We start from the raw sequence: 18,215 nt of genomic DNA, 5'->3' as shown, positions 1-18,215 counted from the left end.
ATTTAGGGATGAAGCGCTACCGTCTCGAGGCGGAACTTGGGCAGGAGCACTTTTGCCCTCCGGCGGAGCGATTCCGCCGGGGAAACTTCTCTCTCGAAGGGGGAAATCATCGTCATCATCATCACCAACAACTCTACCATCTTGGGGAGGGCAATCTCCATCAACATCTTCAACAGCACCATCTCCTCTCAAACCCTAGTTCATCTCTTGTGTTCAATCTTTGTACCTGAACCTTAGATTGGTGCTTGTGGGTGAGTAGTAGTGTTGATTCATCTTGTAGTTGATTACTATATGGTTTATTTGGTGGAAGATTATATGTTCAGATCCATTATGATATTTAATACCCCTCTGATCCTGAGCATGATTATCATTTGTGATTAGTTACTTTTGTTCTTGAGGTCACAGGAGAATCTTGTTGCAAGTAATCATGTGAATTTGATATGTGTTCGATATTTTGATGGTATGTATGTTGTCACTCCCTTAGTGGTGTCATGTGAAGTCGACTACATAGCACTTCACCATATTTAGGCCTAAGGGAATGCATTGTGGACTAGTTATTAGATGATGGATTGCTAGAGTGACAGAATCTTAAACCCTAGTTTATGCGCTACTTCATAAGGGATTGATTTGGATCCAAAAGATTAATGCTATGGTTAGATTTTATCTTAATACTTTTCTCGTAGCTGTGGATGCTTGTGAAGGGGTTACTCATAAGTAGGAGGTTTTTTCAAGTAGGAACATCACCTAGGCACCAGTCCACCCACATATCAAATTATCAAAGTAGCAAACACGAATCAAACCAGCATGATGAAAGTGACTAGATGAAATTCTCGTGTACCCTCAAGAAGGCTTTGCTTATCATAAGAGACCGTTTTGGCCCGTCCTTTGCCTCAAAAGGATTGGGCTACCTTGCTGCACTTTTTTAACATTATCGTTACTTGCTCGTTATAAATTATCTTGCTATCAAACTACTCGTTACTTATAATTTCAGTGCTTGCAGAGAATACCTTGCTGAAAACTACTTGTCATTTCCTTCTGCTCCTTGTTGGGTTCGACACTCTTACTTATCAAAAGGACTACGATTGATCCCCTATACTTGTGGGTCATCATGGCTCTTTTCTGGCGCTGTTGCCGGGGAGTGAAGCGCTCTTGATAACTGGAAATCGGGAAGGAAAAATTATTACTACGTGGTGAAATTTATTGTCACTTGTTACTATGAAGAACAATCCTTTGAGGGGTTTGTCTGGGGTATCTTCACCTTGACCGGAACCACATTAGTTGCCCCTCAACCTACTACACCTACTGAAAATACTGGTTATGAAATTCCCTCGGATATGATAGAACAACTGCTAGTTAATCCTTATGCAGGAGATGGAACCGAACATCCTGATATGCACTTGATATATGTGGATGAAATTTGTGGATTACTTAAGCTTGCAGGTTTACCCAGAGATGAAGCTTAGAAGAAGGTTTTCCCTTTATCTTTGAAGGGAAAAGCATTGGCATGGTATATGCTATGCGATGATATTGGATCTTGGAATTGGAATCGATTGAAATTAGAATTTCACAAAAAAAATTGTCCTATGCATCTAGTTCATCGTGATTGGAATTACATATATAATTTTTGGCCTCGTCAAGGAGTAGCTTGGAGGATTCTTAAGTAAATGTTATATTCATGCCCCAATCATGAGCTCTCAAGAGATATTATCATTCAGAATTTTTATGCTCAACTTTCTCGTGATGATCAATCCATGCTCGATACTTCTTGTACTGGTTCTTTTTATGAAGAAGACTATTGAATTCAGGTGGGATCTTTTAGAAAGAATTAAATGCAACTTCAAGATTGGTAACTCGATGAAGGTATAGAGACAGGTATTAAGCTTAAGTTTGATTGTGTTAAATCTTTTATGAATACCGATGCTTTTCAAAAGTTTAGCACTAAATATGGAATTGACTCTGAGATAGTTGACTCTTTTTGTGAATCATTTGCTACTCATGTTGATCTCCCTAAGGAGAAGCGGTTCAAATATCACCCCCTATTAAAGAAGAAATTAAGGAACCAGTAATAGCTAAAGATGAAACTATTATTTATAATGTTGATCCAGTTGTTCCTACTACTTATATTGAGAAAACACCTTCCCCTATTAGGATAAAGGAACATGCTAAGGTATCAACAATAGTCAATAAAAGTTATACTGGAGCACCTAAACCTGCTGAACAAATCGAGGTAGAACCTAGTGTTGCTATGGTTAAAGATCTCTAGATAGAAGATACAGATGGGCATGTTATTTACTTCTGTGATGAAGCTGCTAGAATTGCCAAACTAGATGAAAAAGATAAACATAGACATGTTGTCTCAGTCAAAATAGGTGATCACTGTTATCATGGTTTATCCGACTTAGGTGCTAGTGTGAGTGCTATCCCTTTTACCTTATATCAAGAAATTATGAATGATATAGCACCCGCTGAAATAGAGGACATAGATGTTACTATTAAACTTGCTAATAGAGACACCATCACACCACTTGGGAATGTTAGGGATGTTGAAGTATTGTGTGGGAAAATAAAATATCCTACTAATTTTCCAGTTCTTGGTTCCCCACAAAATGACGTTCTCCCATTATCTTAGGTAGACCTTTGTTGAACACCACTACTGCTAAAATATATTGTGAGAAACAAACCGTCAGTGTTAGTTTTGGTGATGAGTCTCATGAGTTTAACTTTTCCAAGTTCAATAGTAAAAATCATAAGAGAGAATTGTCTAGTAAGGATGAAATAATTGGTCTTGCTTCTATTACCGTGCCTCCTACTGATCCACTAGAACAATATTTGCTAGACCATGAAAATGATATGCATATGCATGAAAGAAATGAAATAGATAAAATTTTCTTTGAGCAACAACCTCTGCTTAAACACAACTCACCTATTGAAACTCTAGGAGGTCCTCCTCCACCTAAAGGTGATCCTGTGTTTGAATTAAAACAATTGCCAGACACTTTGAAATATGCTTATCTTGATGAGAAAAAGATATATCCTGTTATTATTATTGCTAACCTTTCAAAACATGAAGAAGAAATATTATTGAAAATTATGAAGAAGCACCGAGCTGCTATTTGATATACTCTTGATGACCTTAAGGGCATTAGTCGTCCGACTCTCTATCAGCACAAGATTAATATGGAACCTGATGCTAAACCCGTTGTTGATCATCAATGACGTTTAAATCCTAAGATGAAAGAAGTGGTAAGAACTGAAATATTGAAGCTTCTGGAAGTAGGTATAATTTATCCCATAGCTGATAGTAGATGAGTAAGTCCCGTTCATTGTGTCCCTAAAAAGGGAGGTATTATTGTTGTTCCTAATGATAAAAATGAACTTATTCCACAAAGAATTGTCACTGGTTATAGAATGGTAATTGATGTTAGAAAATTAAATAAAGCAACTAGAAAAGATCATTACCCTCTGCCTTTTATTGATCAAATGCTAGAAAGGCTATCTAAGCATGCACACTTTTGTTTTCTCGATGGATATTCTGTTTTTTCTCAAATACCCATTTCACAACCTGATCAAGAGAAAACCACCTTTACTTGTCCTTCTGGAACTTATGCTTATAGACGTATGCCTTTTGGTTTATGTAATTCACCCGCTACCTTTGAAAGTTGTATGACTGCTATATTCTTTTATTTTTGTGGAAAGATTGTTGAGGTTTTCATGGATGATTTTTTCGTTTATGGAACTTCTTTTGATGATTGATTAAGCAACCTTGATCGAGTTTTGCAGAGATGCGAGCAAACTAATCTTGTCTTAAATTGGAAGAAGTGCCACTTTATGGTTAATGAAGGTATTGTCTTGGGACATAAAATTTCTGAACAAGGTATTGAGGTGGATAAAGCTAAAGGTGATGCGATCGAGAAATTGCCATGTCCTAGAGATATTAAAGGTATCCGTAGTTTCCTTGGTCATGCTGGTTTCTATAGGAGATTTATTAAAGACTTCTCTAAAATTTCTAGGCCTCTCATAAATCTTTTACAAAAGGATGTCCCATTTGTTTTTGATGATGATTGTGTAGAAGGCTTTGAAACACTTAAGAAATCCTTAATTTTTGCACCTATTGTTCAATCACCTGATTGCAACTTGCCTTTCGAAATTATGTGTGATGCTAGTGATTATGCTGTTGGTGTTGTTTTAGGACAAAGAGTTGATAAGAAATTAAATGTTATTCATTATGCTAGTAAAACTCTAGATAGTGCCCAAAGAAACTATGCTACTACTAAAAACGAATACTTAGCAGTTGTGTTTGCTTGTGATAAATTCATATCTTACATTGTTGATTCTAAAGTGAGTGTTCACACTGATTTTGCTGCTATAAAATATCTTATAGAAAAGAAAGATGCTAAACCTAGACTCATTAGGTGGGTTCTCTTGCTACAAGAATTTGACTCACATATCACTAATAGAAAAGGAGCTGAGAACTCCATAGCTGATAACTTGTCTAGGTTAGAAAATATTCTTGATGACCCACAACCTATTAATGAGCAATTAGCTGCAATAAATGTTTCTCATAAAACTCCTTGGTATGCTGACTATGCTAATTATATTGTTGCTAAATATATACTACCTAGCTTCACTTACCAGCAAAAAAAAACTTTTATGATTTAATACATTACTTTTGGGATGACCCACATCTTTAGAAAGAAGGAGTAGATGGTATTATTAGACATTGTGTACCTGAGCATGAATAGGGACAACTCCTACGGAAATGTCACTCCAAAGCTTATGGAGGGCATCGTGCGGGAGATAGAACTGCTCTCAAGGTATTGCAATCTGGTTTTTATTGGCCTACTCTCTTCAAGGATGCCCGTAAGTTTGTTTTACCTTGTGACGAATGTCAATGAATTGGTAGTATTGGTAAGCGTCAGGAAATGCCTATGAATTATTCGCTTTCTATTGAACCATTTGATGTTTGGGGTTTCGATTACATGGGACCTTTTCCTTCCTCTAATGGGTATACACATATTTTTGGTTGTTGTTCATTATGTTACTAAGTGGGTATAAGCTATTCAAACTAGTAGTGTTGATCACAACACCTCTATTAAAATGCTTAAGGAAGTTATTTTCCAAAGGTTTTGAGTCCCTAGATATTTAATGACTGATGGTGGTTCACATTTTATCCAGGGCGCTTTCCGTAAAATGCTTGCTAAGTATGATGTTAACCATAGAATTGAATACCCCTATCATACTCATTCTAGTGGTCAAGTTGAACTTAGCAATAGAGAAATAATATTAATTTTACAAAAAACTATCAATAGGTCCCGAAAGAATTGGTCTAAGATATTGGATGATGCATTTTAGGCTTACAGAACAACATATAAAAATCCTATGGGTAAGTCTCCTTGCAAAATGGTTTATGAAAAAGCTTGTCATTTGCCTCTTGAGTTAGAACATAAAGCATATTGGGCAATTAAAGAACTCAACTATGATTTCAAATTTGCCGGTGAAAAGATGTTATTTGATATTAGCTCACTAGATGAATGGAGAACCCAAGCTTATGAAAATGCCAAATTATTTAAAGAAAAACTTAAAAGATGGCATGATAAAAGAATCCAAAAGTGTGAGTTCAAAGTTGGAGAATATGTTCTTTTGTACAACTCTCGTTTCAGATTCTTTGCAGGAAAACTTCTCTCCAAATTGGAAGGACCTTATGTTATCGAGGAGGTTTATTGATCTGGAGCTATAAAAATAAATAATGCCGAAGGCACTAACCCGAAGGTTGTCAACGGGCAAAGAATAAAACATTACATCTCAGGTATGCTAATTAATGTTGAAAGAAATATTATCCAAACTATGACACTGGAAGAACACATAAAAGAAACCTTCCGGAACACTCCAGAATCGTTAAAAAAGAGGAGGTACATGATACGGTAAGTAAACGGACTCCAAAAAAATTAGAAAAAATATTTTCTGTCAGTTTTGGAATATATGAAAAATTAGGAAAATAAGAAATAACCAGGAAGGCGCCCCTGGTGGGCACAAGAAGCCAGGCGCGCCCAGGTGGGTTATGCCCAGCTCGGGTACCTTCGGACTCCGTTTTCTCCCATTTGCTTGTTTTCCAAGATAGAAAATCTTTATATACCCCCCGAACCTATTGACCATCGTATCTCGGAGAAATCTTCTGTTTTCTTTTCTTGCTGTTTTCTGAAAGATCTAATTTCCCATGGCCGCTTCGAGCTCCTCCAAGGACAAGTTCTTCGAGAATGTCACCAACCCATATTTGCGGGAGGTGATGCAGCACCCTCAAGCTATCAAGATGCGCGAGGGGGTGCTCCACTTCCACGACGTCCAGGGTCCCAAAGGGATGGGAACTATGGAGGCCAGGCTTGAAGCTATGGAGCAGGAGGTCTTCAGATCCAAGGGGATGGTGGAACATGGACTCAATGCCAATCACCTCATGATCGCAAACTACACCCGTGATCTCAAGGTGGATGGCAAGTCCATGAAGGACATCGTCTTCACCTTCAATGAGTAAATCAATTTTCTCCAAAGACACATCTATGATCTCCAAAACCAAGTCTTTGAATATGAGGCAAGGTTTAAAGGTATGAGTTTGGCTGCCAGTTGCAGGACTCTCAAGACTCACTCCTCCTCTTATGATGGTGAGCCCTTGCCATGGAAACCTGAAGATAAGATCGCGAATACCTCACCACCTTCTCCTTCTTCATCACCAAAGGAAACTTGAGTATCGGGTAAGGGCACTCCGCTTGGCTTGTATTAGTTCAATCCTTAGTTATCTTTTGCTTTAGTTGAATAAAAGTTTAGTTCGATCCTTTCTTTTTGAGTGTTTGCTTAGTGATCTATCCTTGTAATTGTGTGCGAGATATATAATAAAGTTTAGTTTGAGGTTTGCTTTCTCTACTTTCATTTCAATAAAAAGAAAGGAAATAAATGAAAAAGATCATATGCTAATCTTATGGTAAGCAATGACATCACATAAGGAAGAGTATAAGTAGTAAAATTTATTGGAGATTGACAAACATAGCATTGGCCAATGATGCAGTTCATGAAAGAATTAATAAGGGAAGAGAAGATTCACATGCAAATACACTATCTTGGACATCTTTTACGATTGTGCGCCCCCATCAAAATATTATATGCCAAAATTGTTGACTTTGGACAAGGAAGACAACGTAATGATTTATGTTTGTTCATATTCACATAGAAGTTATATTGTCATATATCCTTTAACATGTAGTGATTGCCCCCATCTTTGCTAGCTAAACATTTAGCACTAAGTAGAGATACTACTTGTGCATCCAAAACCCTTAAACCAAATCTTGTTTTGAGAGTATACTATACCTACCTATGGATTGAGTAAGATCCTTCAATTAAGTTGTCATCGGTGAAATAAGGCAATAAAAATTGCTTCTAAATGTGTTAGATCATTTAGTGTAGGAGAAAATTGAGCGTTGTACGAACTTGTGATGGCAAAATAATAAAGGCGACTGAGGGAGTCCTGGACTAGGGGGTATCCGGATAGCCGAACTATCATCATCGGCCGGACTCCAAGACTATGAAGATACAAGATTGAAGACTTCGTCCCATGTCCGAATGCGACTTTCCTTGGCGTGGAAGGCAAGCTTGGCGATACAGATATGTAGATATCCTTTCATTGTAACCGACTCTGTGTAACCCTAGCCCTCTCCGGTGTCTATATAAACTGGATGGCTTTAGTCCGTAGGATGAACAACAATCATACCATAGGCTAGCTTCTAGGGTTTAGCCTCCTTGATCTCGTGGTAGATCTACTCTTGTAACACACATCATCAATATTAATCAAGCAGGACGTAGGGTTTTACCTCCATCAAGAGGGCCCGAACGTGGGTAAAACATCGTGTCCCTTGTCTCCTGTTACCATCCGCCTAGACGCACAGTTCGGGACCCCCTACCCGAGATCCGCCGGTTTTGACACCGACATTGGTGCTTTCATTGAGAGTTCCTCTGTGTCGTCACCGATAGGCTCGATGGCTTCTTCGATCATCATCAACGACACAGTCCAGGGTGAGACCTTCCTCCCCGGACAGATCTTCGTATTCGGCGGCTTTGCACTACGGGCCAATTCGCTTGGCCATCTGGAGCAGATCGATAGCTATGCCCCTGGCCGTCAGGTCAGATTTGGAAGTTTGAACTTCACGGCTGACATCCGCGGGGACTTGATCTTCGATGGATTCGAGCCACAGCCAAGCGCACCGCACTGTCATGATGGGCATGATCTAGCTCTGCAGCCGGACAGTACCCTGGAGGCCGCACTCGAGCCCGCTCCGATCTTCAATTCGGAGCCGGCTGCGCAGATCGAGGACAGATGGCTAGACACCGCCTCGGGGGCTGCAACCTCTACGGCGATAGAGCCGAACACTGGCCTTGTCCCTCATGAAGCTCGTGACTCCGAGGTGCCGGACTCCGAACCTCCCGCGCCCCCTCCAATCGAATCCGATTGGGCGCCTGTCATGGAGTTCACCGCAGCGGACATCTTTCAACACTCACCTTTCGGCGACATCTTGAGTTCGCTAAAGTGTCTCGCGTTATTAGGAGAGCCCTGGCCGAACTGCGGTCAGTACGGTTGGGATGCGGACAACGAAGAAATTCAAAGCCCACCCACCACCAACTTAGTAGCCACTATCGACGATCTAACCGACATGCTAGACTACGACTCCAAAGACATCGACAGTATGGACGATGATGCCGGAGACGACCAAGAACCAGCGCCTACCGGGCACTGGAAAGCCACCTCATCATATGACATATACATAGTGGATATCCCAAAGGATGGGAATGGCGAAGGAACAACGGAGGATGACCCCTCCAAGAAACAGCCCAAGCGCCGGCGTCAGCGGCGCCGCTCTAAATCCCGCCATAGCAAGAATGAAGATTCCGGCACCGGAGATAATAACACACCAGACAGTGCCGAAGACAACCCACTCTAGCAAGATTCAGCGCAGGAGGACGGAGACGCCAGCCCTCAGGAGAGAGCGGCAGAAGAAGAGGTAGAGGATTATATGCCTCCCTCCGGAGACGAGGCAAGCCTCGACGATGACGAATTCGTCATGCCTGAGGATCCCATCGAACAAGAGCGTTTTAAATGCAGGCTTATGGCCACGGCAAACAGCCTCAAGAAAAAGCAGCAACAGCTTAGAGCTGATCAAGATCTGCTAGCCGATAGATGGACTGAAGTCCTCGCGGCCAAAGAGCATGAGCTCGAACGCCCCTCCAAAAGCTACCCTAAACACAAGTTGCTCCCCCAATTAGAGGAGGAGGCGTATGAACCTGCATCACCAGCAGACAATACGGCTGACCGACCACCCCGTGGTCGCGACAGAGAGGCCCCTAGGCCCTTCACTAGAACCGTACCCTGGCATCGCTCGAAATGCACAAGGCCACAGGGGAACGCTCCGGACTTGCGAGATATATTGGAGGATAAGGCAAGACAATCAAGATCGATCTATGGATCGCGTGGGCGCCCCATGATACGTGACGACAACCGTCGCGCCGGACACAGTAAGTCCGGCCGGGCCGAACAAAATAGACAAAGCTCTTTTGAGCTCCGTCGTGATATCGCCCAGTACAGAGGCGCCGCACACCCACTATGCTTCACAGATGAAGTAATGGATCATCAAATACCCAAAGGGTTTAAACCCGTGAATATTGAATCTTACGATGGCACATCAGACCCCACGGTTTGGATCGAAGAGTATCTCCTCCACATCCACATGGCCCGCAGTGACGATCTTCACACCATCAAATATCTCCCACTCAAACTTAAAGGACCAGCCCGACATTGGCTTAACAGCTTGCCAGCAGAGTCAATCGGGAGTTGGGAAGACCTGGAAGCCACATTCTTCGATAACTTCCAAGGCACGTATGTGCGACCACCAGACGCCGATGACCTAAGTCACATAATTCAGCAGCTAGACGAATTGGCCAGACAATTCTGGACACGGTTCTTAACCAAGAAAAACCAAATCGTCGACTGTCCGGATGCGGAGGCCCTCGCGGCCTTCAAGCATAACATCTGCGACGAGTGGCTTTCCCGGCACCTGGGATAGGAAAAGCCGAAATCCATGGCAGCCCTCATATCACTCATGACCCGCTTCTGCGCGGGTGAGGACAGCTGGCTAGCACGCAGCAACAACCTCAGCAAAAATTCTAGAAGTCCGAATATCAAGGACCGTAATGGCAGGTCGCGTCGCAACAAAAACAAACGCCGCATTAACGGTGATAATAGTGAAGATACGGCAGTCAATGCCGGATTCAGAGGCTCTAAACCCGGTCAGCGGAAAATGCCATTCAAAAGAACTACTCCGGGTCCGTCCAATTTGGACCGAATACTCGACCGCTCGTGCCAGATACACGGCACCCCCGAAAAGCCAGCCAACCACACCAACAGGGACTGTTGGGTATTCAAGCAGGTAGGCAAGTTAATTGCCGAAAACAATGACAAGGGGATGCATAGCGATGACGAGGAAGAGACCCAACCGCCGAACAATAGAGGACAGAAGGGTTTCCCCCCACAGGTGCGGACGGTGAACATGATATACACAACGCACATACCCAAAAGGGAGCGAAAGCGTGCACTCAGAGATGTATACGCGATGGAGCCAGTTGCCCCGAAGTTCAATCCATGGTCCTCCTGCCCGATCACTTTTGATCGAAGGGACCACCCCACCAGCATCTTCCACGGCGGATTCGCCGCATTGGTTTTAGACCCAATCGTCGATGGATTTCACCTCACCAGAGTCCTGATGGACGGGGACAGTAGCCTGTATCTGCTTTATCAAGATACAGTGCGCAAAATGGGCATAGACCCCTCAAGGATTAAACCTACCAAGACGACCTTTAAAGGCGTCATACCAGGTGTAGAAGCCAATTGTACAGGCTCAGTTACACTGGAAGTGGTCTTCGGATCCCCGGATAACTTCCGAAGCGAGGAGTTAATATTCAACATAGTTCTATTCCGCAGCGGCTATCATGCTCTGCTCGGACATACCGCGTTCGCAAAGTTCAACGCGGTGCCGCACTACGCATACCTCAAGCTCAAGATGCCAGGCCCTCGAGGAGTCATCACGGTCAACGGAAACACTGAACGCTCTCTCCGAATGGAGGAACACACAGCGGCTCTCGTGGCAGAAGTACAGTGCAGCCTCTTAAGGCAATTCTCGAGTCCGGCCATTAAGCGACCGGACACGGCTAAACGCGCCCGGAGTAACCTACAACAAGACCACCTGGCACGTTCCGAGCACGCGTAGCGGTGCGGCCCCAACCCCAGCCCCTGTAAAATGTCAAGACAGGTCCTTCGCGTACACCATTACGCTCTGAAGATACCATGGGCATGGGGAGAGGGGCACGACCACGATAGGCCCAGACTGCGGCTCAACCACACCAGGGGCTCTCAAGTGTGTCGTTCTTTTTTTCTTTTTCCTTTTTATTTTTACCCACAGGACTCCGTTCGTCAGAGGCCCTGTCCGGCAGCAGACCTGCCGAACTCACGATGCAACAGCCAGGGAAGGAGAAAGGCTACAATGAATATCCAGGTGGTCTCCATTACGAGCATTAAATCTGTTTTATGCGCCATTCCGCAGCCTACCCCTGGAGGGGGACATGTTTAATAGTCCCACCCCTTGCTTATCACACCATTTGTATCGTTCTGCATTTACAGCAGTTTTTCTTGAATAAGTAATGCAGCACCTTTTTGCTTCCAATTGCATTTCTTTCTTATACATATGTTCATTTATGACCTGTTGCATCCGTACATTTTGGTACGGCTAAATACACCAGGGGCTTATGTTTCCCGCATGATGGTGTGATAAGTCCGAACACTTTCACAAGTGCGGCACCCCGAACTTATAGCATTATATGCATCAGCTCCGAATCATGTCTTGGGTCAATAGTTGGGGTTGCCCGGCTCCCATGTTTTGGTACCTTACGTTCCGTTGTATTGGCTAAGGTAGCACTGGGAGAACCACTGCGATTGCGCCCCGGTTGAGCTGGGCGAGCGCCTCAGTGGAGAAAGCTAAAATTGACCGTCATGATGAGGCGAGAGCTGGTCGCTGTTCGAGAGGTTTTTTGCGAGTCCCTAAAGACTTAATGCCGCTTAGAGCGAGGAGCCGGCTTTTGTCCGGCCCAGGCGTGGATAGCGCCCCAAATTCGGCCTTCCGAAGACTAGGGGCTTCGCCGAAATTTAAAATTATAGAATTCTATGGCTAAGTGAGAGTGTTCAACCATTATAAGTCCGGTTGCCTTGTTCGCTGTGTTGAGCGCCTCCCTAGATGGACCAAAAAATGGGAACAAGAGTGCTCAAGTTTATCCCGAACACCCCAGCACTCGTGGCATGGGGGCTGAAGCCGGTGACTTTCCATCTCTCAGATTTGATAAACAGCCGTATAGAAGGTAATATTTTAAATTAACAAGCATTTCTTAGCGCATATGAACTAAATTTTCAGCGCACATGATAACAAAATGCGAGTCTACTCAAATATTACATCTTTGGAGCACTCACCCGCAATAGTGCAGGCACCCTTCAGCACAGTCTTATAATACATCTCGGGAGTACGATACTCCTTGCCCAGCGGTGGCGCGTCCGTCACAAGCTTCTGAGCATCCATCTTGCCCCAGTGCACCTTTGCGCAGGCAAGGGCCCGACGGGCACCTTCAATACATGCGGAGTGCTTGATGACTTCAACCCACGGGCACGCATCCACCAGCCACCGCACCAGGCCGAAGTAGCTCCTAGGCATGGCCTCCTTAGACCACAGCCGAACTATGAGGCCCTTCATGGCCTATTCGGCCGCCTTGTGGAGCTCGACCAGCTGCTTCAGCTGGTCGCTAAGGGGCACCAGATATCCGGCCTCAGCATACTGATACCAGAAGACCTTCTCCGTGAAGCTCCCCTCCTTGGCCCGGTAGAACACGGCAGCATCGGACACACTGCAAGGAAGATCTGTGAACGCTCCTGGAGAGTTTCGAATTCGGGTAAGCAACAGGTAATTGACACTCACATGCTTACTTTGCATGAAAAATGCCTTACCCGCTGCTATTTTCTTCAATGCCTCGATTTCTTGGAGGGCCTTGTAGGCTTTGGCCTTAGCGGCTTTGGCACTCTCAAGAGCCGTTGCAAGCTCAGACTCTCGAGTCTTCGAGTCACGCTCCAGGCTCTCATGTTTTTTCATGAGATCCTGGAGCTCTTGCTGTACCTCCGCCACCCGTGCCTCCTGCTTCTCTCACTCGGTGCGCTCCGCGGCCGCATTACGTTCGTCCGCGGCCACCGCCTCCTTCAGGGTAGCCGCCTCGTTAGTGGCCCCTGCAATACCCACGTTATCCTTGTCATTCTTTTTGCAACCAAAATCCTTTTCTGTAAGGTACAATTTTAATAAGGTCTTACTCACCTTCCTTGTCCTGGAGCTGCTTCTTGGCACGGCCAAGCTCGTTCTCGGACCGCTTGAGGTTTTTCTTCAAAGTATTGACCTCCGGAGTCAGTGCGACAGAGGTCAGCAGCGCAGCCTACAATCCCATATTGACATATTTTTTATGACTCCTGCGTATATCTTTTAAGATCCTCAGTCCGGCTTTTCTTTCCGAACACCGAACCGAGCATCAGGGGCTACTGTCTATGCGGTACTATTTTACATATATCAAAATTCTTACCTCAAAGCCTGTTAGAAGTCTACTGCAGGCTTCGGTCAGCCCGCTCTTCACAAGCTGAACCTTCTGAATCACCACACTCATAACAGTGCAGTGCTCTTCTTTGATGGAGGCGCCATTGAGCGCCTCCAGCAAGCTATCCGGCACCTCCGGTTGGACGGAGGCTATCGGCGTCACGGTCTTGCCCTTCTTACGAAGGGGCCGCCCACCGGACTCCGGAGCCACTATGGGTTCCGGGGCCGAGTCCGGTGCAAAGTCCGGGAGGTTGTCCTGCGACACCTCTGGGGCCTCCTCCTCTTGGTGGGTCCCTTCCCGGGATCCCACCTCGGCATCGTCCGCGTCACGGGGAGTGGAGGCGGTCGGAAGAGAATCCACATCCGACGCACCTAAGGACCCGCTCGACGAAGCGGGAAGATCATCCTTGGGCGGACTGCAAGGTTGTATGCGGCATTAGAAAGACATTGCGTGGCAAAATAGAAAAACCATGAAGTTATTCGGGAGTCCGGATACTTACAATCTCGCTAGGGGCTTGGCCATTGGAGGCCAGTCCTCGTCGTCGTCACTGGCGTTGGCAGAGCAGTCCGGGGAAAGAGTTTTTCCTTTCTTGGACCCTTCGGCCTCCCTCGTTGGGGAGGCCTTCCTTTTCCTCCCTCCCCCCGCTGGGGGAGAGGCTTTCTTCTTCTCCTCCTCACCTTTGTGAGAGGACTCGGCTTCGGAGTCGTCATCCGATAACACCTGAAAATGGGAACTCTTTCGAGTGCCCGTGGCCTTCTTCTTGGCCTTCTTCTCCGGCACCACGTGGGGTGCCGGAGCCAGCAACCCCGTTAGGCGGGCGTCCGCTGGGTCCTCTGGCAGTGGGGCCGGACAGATAGTCTGTTCGGCCTTCGTCAGCCAGTCCTGTCAAAGGAAAGGGAGTTTAGATCCCGCATAGAGTCAAACTATGGAAAACAAGCGTCCCGTAAAGGACAAAATCGCTTACCTCGTCAGCCGGACGCTGCGAGCTGAATCCGCGATCTTCGGTAGTGGATGCGGGAGCCTCGGCGCCCTTGAACAGCACCTTCCAGACATCTTCGTACATAGTGTCGAAGAGCCCGCTCAAAGTCTGGTGCTGCGCCGGATCGAACTCCCACATGTTGAAGCCCCGTCGTTGGCACGGGAGGATCCGGCGGATGAGCATGACCTGGACTACGCTGACAAGCTTGAGCTTCTTGTCCACTAGCTTTTGGACGCAGGCTTGGAGTCCGGTCAGCTCCTCCGAATCACCCCATGTCCGGCTGCTCTCTTTCCAGGAGGTGAGCCGTGTGGGGATGCCAGATCTGAATTCAGGGGCCGCTGCCCATTCGGGGTCACGCGGCTCGGTGATGTAGAACCACCCCGATTGCCACCCCTTAATGGTTTCCACGAAAGTGCCCTCAAGCCAAGTAACGTTGGACATCCTGCCCACCATGGCGCCTCCGCACTCCGCTTGGCTGCCCTTCACAACCTTCGGCTTGACACTGAAGGTCTTGAGCCACAAGCCGAAGTGGGGCTGGATGCAGAGGAAGGCCTCACACACGACGATAAACACCGAGATGTTGAGAATGAAATTCGGGGCCAGATCATGGAAATCTAGGCCATAGTAGAACATGAGCCCCCGGACAAAGGGATGGAGTGGGAAGCCCAGTCCGCGGAGGAAATGGGTAAGAAATACTACCCTCTCATGGGGCCTGGGGGTGGGGATGAGCTCTCCCTTGTCAGGGAGCCGATGCGCGATGTTGCTGGATAAATATCCGGCGCTGCGCAGCTTCTGGATGTGCCCCTCCATGATGGAGGAGGCCATCCACTTGCCTCCCGCTCCGGACATAGTTGGAGAAGGTTGGGGTGAGATTTGCGGACTTGGGCGCTAGAGCTCGAGTTCACGGAGATGGATAAGCCAAGGAGGTAGAAGGCGCAGGTAAAAGGGTTGGATCTTTATCCCCTTATATGGGCGGACGGAAACATGCGTCCCCACCGGCCTGATAAAACTCGCTTATCCCCCAAGCGCCGCAATCAGTGGTGCGGTTGGGTTACCCATGTCTGTATTGATGGGAATCCCGGAATATGGGGAACACGATCTCTACTTCGACAAGACGTGCCAAGCAAACCGCTTCGCTAAACGCGCTGAGGTGGTACAATAAAAACAATTCTAGTAAAGGCTTGGTAGTGGTGTGACGTCACACCACCAAATACGTCAGCAGATTGAACTTGTGTAATATTATTTTCTCTATGGGGGTACGTGGAATTTATTTTGCAGAGCCAGACACTATCCTGGTGTTCACAATCTTCTATAAATTATTCGGAGGAGGAACCCACCTTGCAATGCCGAAGACAATATGCGCGTCGGACTCGTCGTCATTGAAGCCTGGTTCAGGGGCTACTGAGGGAGTCCTGGACTAGGGGGTGTCCGGATAGCCGAACTATCATCATCGGTCGGACTCCAAGACTATGAAGATACAAGATTGAAGACTTCATCCCGTGTCCGGATGGGACTTTCCTTGGCGTGGAAGTCAAGCTTGGCGATACAGATATGTAGATCTCCTACCATTGTAACCGACTCTGTGTAACCCTAGCCCTCTCCGGTGTCTATATAAACCGGATGGCTTTAGTCCGTAGGACGAACAACAATCATACCATAGGCTAGCTTCTAGGGTTTAGCCTCCTTGATCTTGTGGTAGATCTACTCTTGTAACACACATCATCAATATTAATCAAGCAGGACGTAGGGTTTTACCTCCATCAAGAGGGCCCGAACCTGGGTAAAACATCGTGTCCCTTGTCTCCTGTTACCATCCGCCTAGATGCACAGTTCGGGACCTCCTACCCGAGATCCGCCGGTTTTGACACCGACAGGGACATACTGCATAATAAAGGTTACCATCATAAGGGGCAATATAACATGACGTTCTTTTGCACTAAGAGATTGAGCATACAAATAAATAAGCACATGGCAACCTCTGCTTCCCTCTGCGAAGGGCCTATCCTTTACTTTTATGTATTTACTTTTGTGCAAGAATCAAAGTTTTCTTCCCTATTCCTTTTTATTTTCTCTTTTGGCAAGTACCATGTGGTGAGGAAAGATCTAGGCACATATATCCAGTTGGATATGGGTGGGCATGAGTTATTATTGTTGACATCACCCTTGAGCTGAATATGTTGGGAGGCGAAACTATAGGTCCCCATCTTTCTATGTGTCCGATTGGAACTTTTTGCCCATGTGTATGCGGTGAGTGTTAGCAATCATAGAAGACTATATGATGGTTGAGTATGTGGACTTGCCAAAAGGCTCCAATACATGACCCTTCCTGAAAAGATGATGAATTGTTGTTTCAAAGTTGACTGAGAACATAGTTTGTTGATTTTCAATAGAGTTTATACTTTATACTTCGATGTTGTGATGAATTGTTACTTGTTCATGAGAAGTTTATGATAGAAGTTATGTGATAAAAGTTCTATGATAAAGTTTGTTGCTGTTATAATAATATACATGATGCTTCTATCCCCGTATTTTGTTTTTATCAACACCTCTCTCTCTTTAAGCATGTGGACATGTTTTTCGATTTCGGTTTTCACTTGAGGACAAGCGAGGTCTAAGCTTGGGGGAGTTGATACGTCCATTTTGAATCATGTTTACCTACTGTTATTTATAATGTTTTTATTCATAATAATGTTTTTTGGAGTAATTCTAATGCCTTTTCTCTATAATATGCAAGGTTCACACAGAGGGAGAATACTGGCAGCTGGAATTCTGGACCCAAAAAAGCTACGTCAGGCGACCTATTCTGCACAACTCCAAATGAGTTCAAACTTCACGGAGATTTTTTATAGAATATGTAATAATTATTGGAGAAAATAACTACCAGAGGGGGCCCACCAGGTGGGCACAACCCACCTGGGCGTGCTAGGGAGCCCAGGCGCGCCCTGGTGGGTTGTGCCCACCTCGGCCCACCTCCGGTGCCCCTCTTCTGGTATGTAAGTCATTTTGACCTAGAAAAATAAAGAGAGGACTTTCGGGACGAAGCGCCACCATCTCGAGGCGGAACTTGTGCAGGAGCACTTTTGCCCTCCGGTGGAGCGATTCTGCCGGGGGAACTTCCCTCCCAGAGGGTGAAATCATCATCATCATCACCAACAACAACTCTCCCATCTTAGGGTGGGCAATCTCCATCAACATCTTCAACATCACCATCTCCTTTCAAACCCTATTTCATATCTTGTGTTCAATCTTTGTACCAGAACCTTAGATTGGTGCTTGTGGGTGACTAGTAGTGTTGATTACATCTTGTACTTGATTACTATATGGTTTATTTGGTGGAAGATTATATGTTAAGATCCGTTATGCTATTTAATACCCCTCTGATCTTGGGGATCATTATCCTTTGTGAGTAGTTACTTTTATTCTTGAGGTCACGGGAGAAATCTTGTTGCAAGTAATCATGTGAATTTGATATGTGTTTGATTGGTATGTATGTTGTGATCCCCTTAGTGGTGTCATGTGAACGTCGACTACA

The sequence above is a fragment of the Triticum aestivum genome, chromosome 3B (genome assembly GCF_018294505.1).
Source record: "Triticum aestivum cultivar Chinese Spring chromosome 3B, IWGSC CS RefSeq v2.1, whole genome shotgun sequence".
In the NCBI taxonomy this organism is placed as follows: domain Eukaryota; kingdom Viridiplantae; phylum Streptophyta; class Magnoliopsida; order Poales; family Poaceae; genus Triticum; species Triticum aestivum.
Note: the sequence above shows the minus strand (reverse complement) of the source record.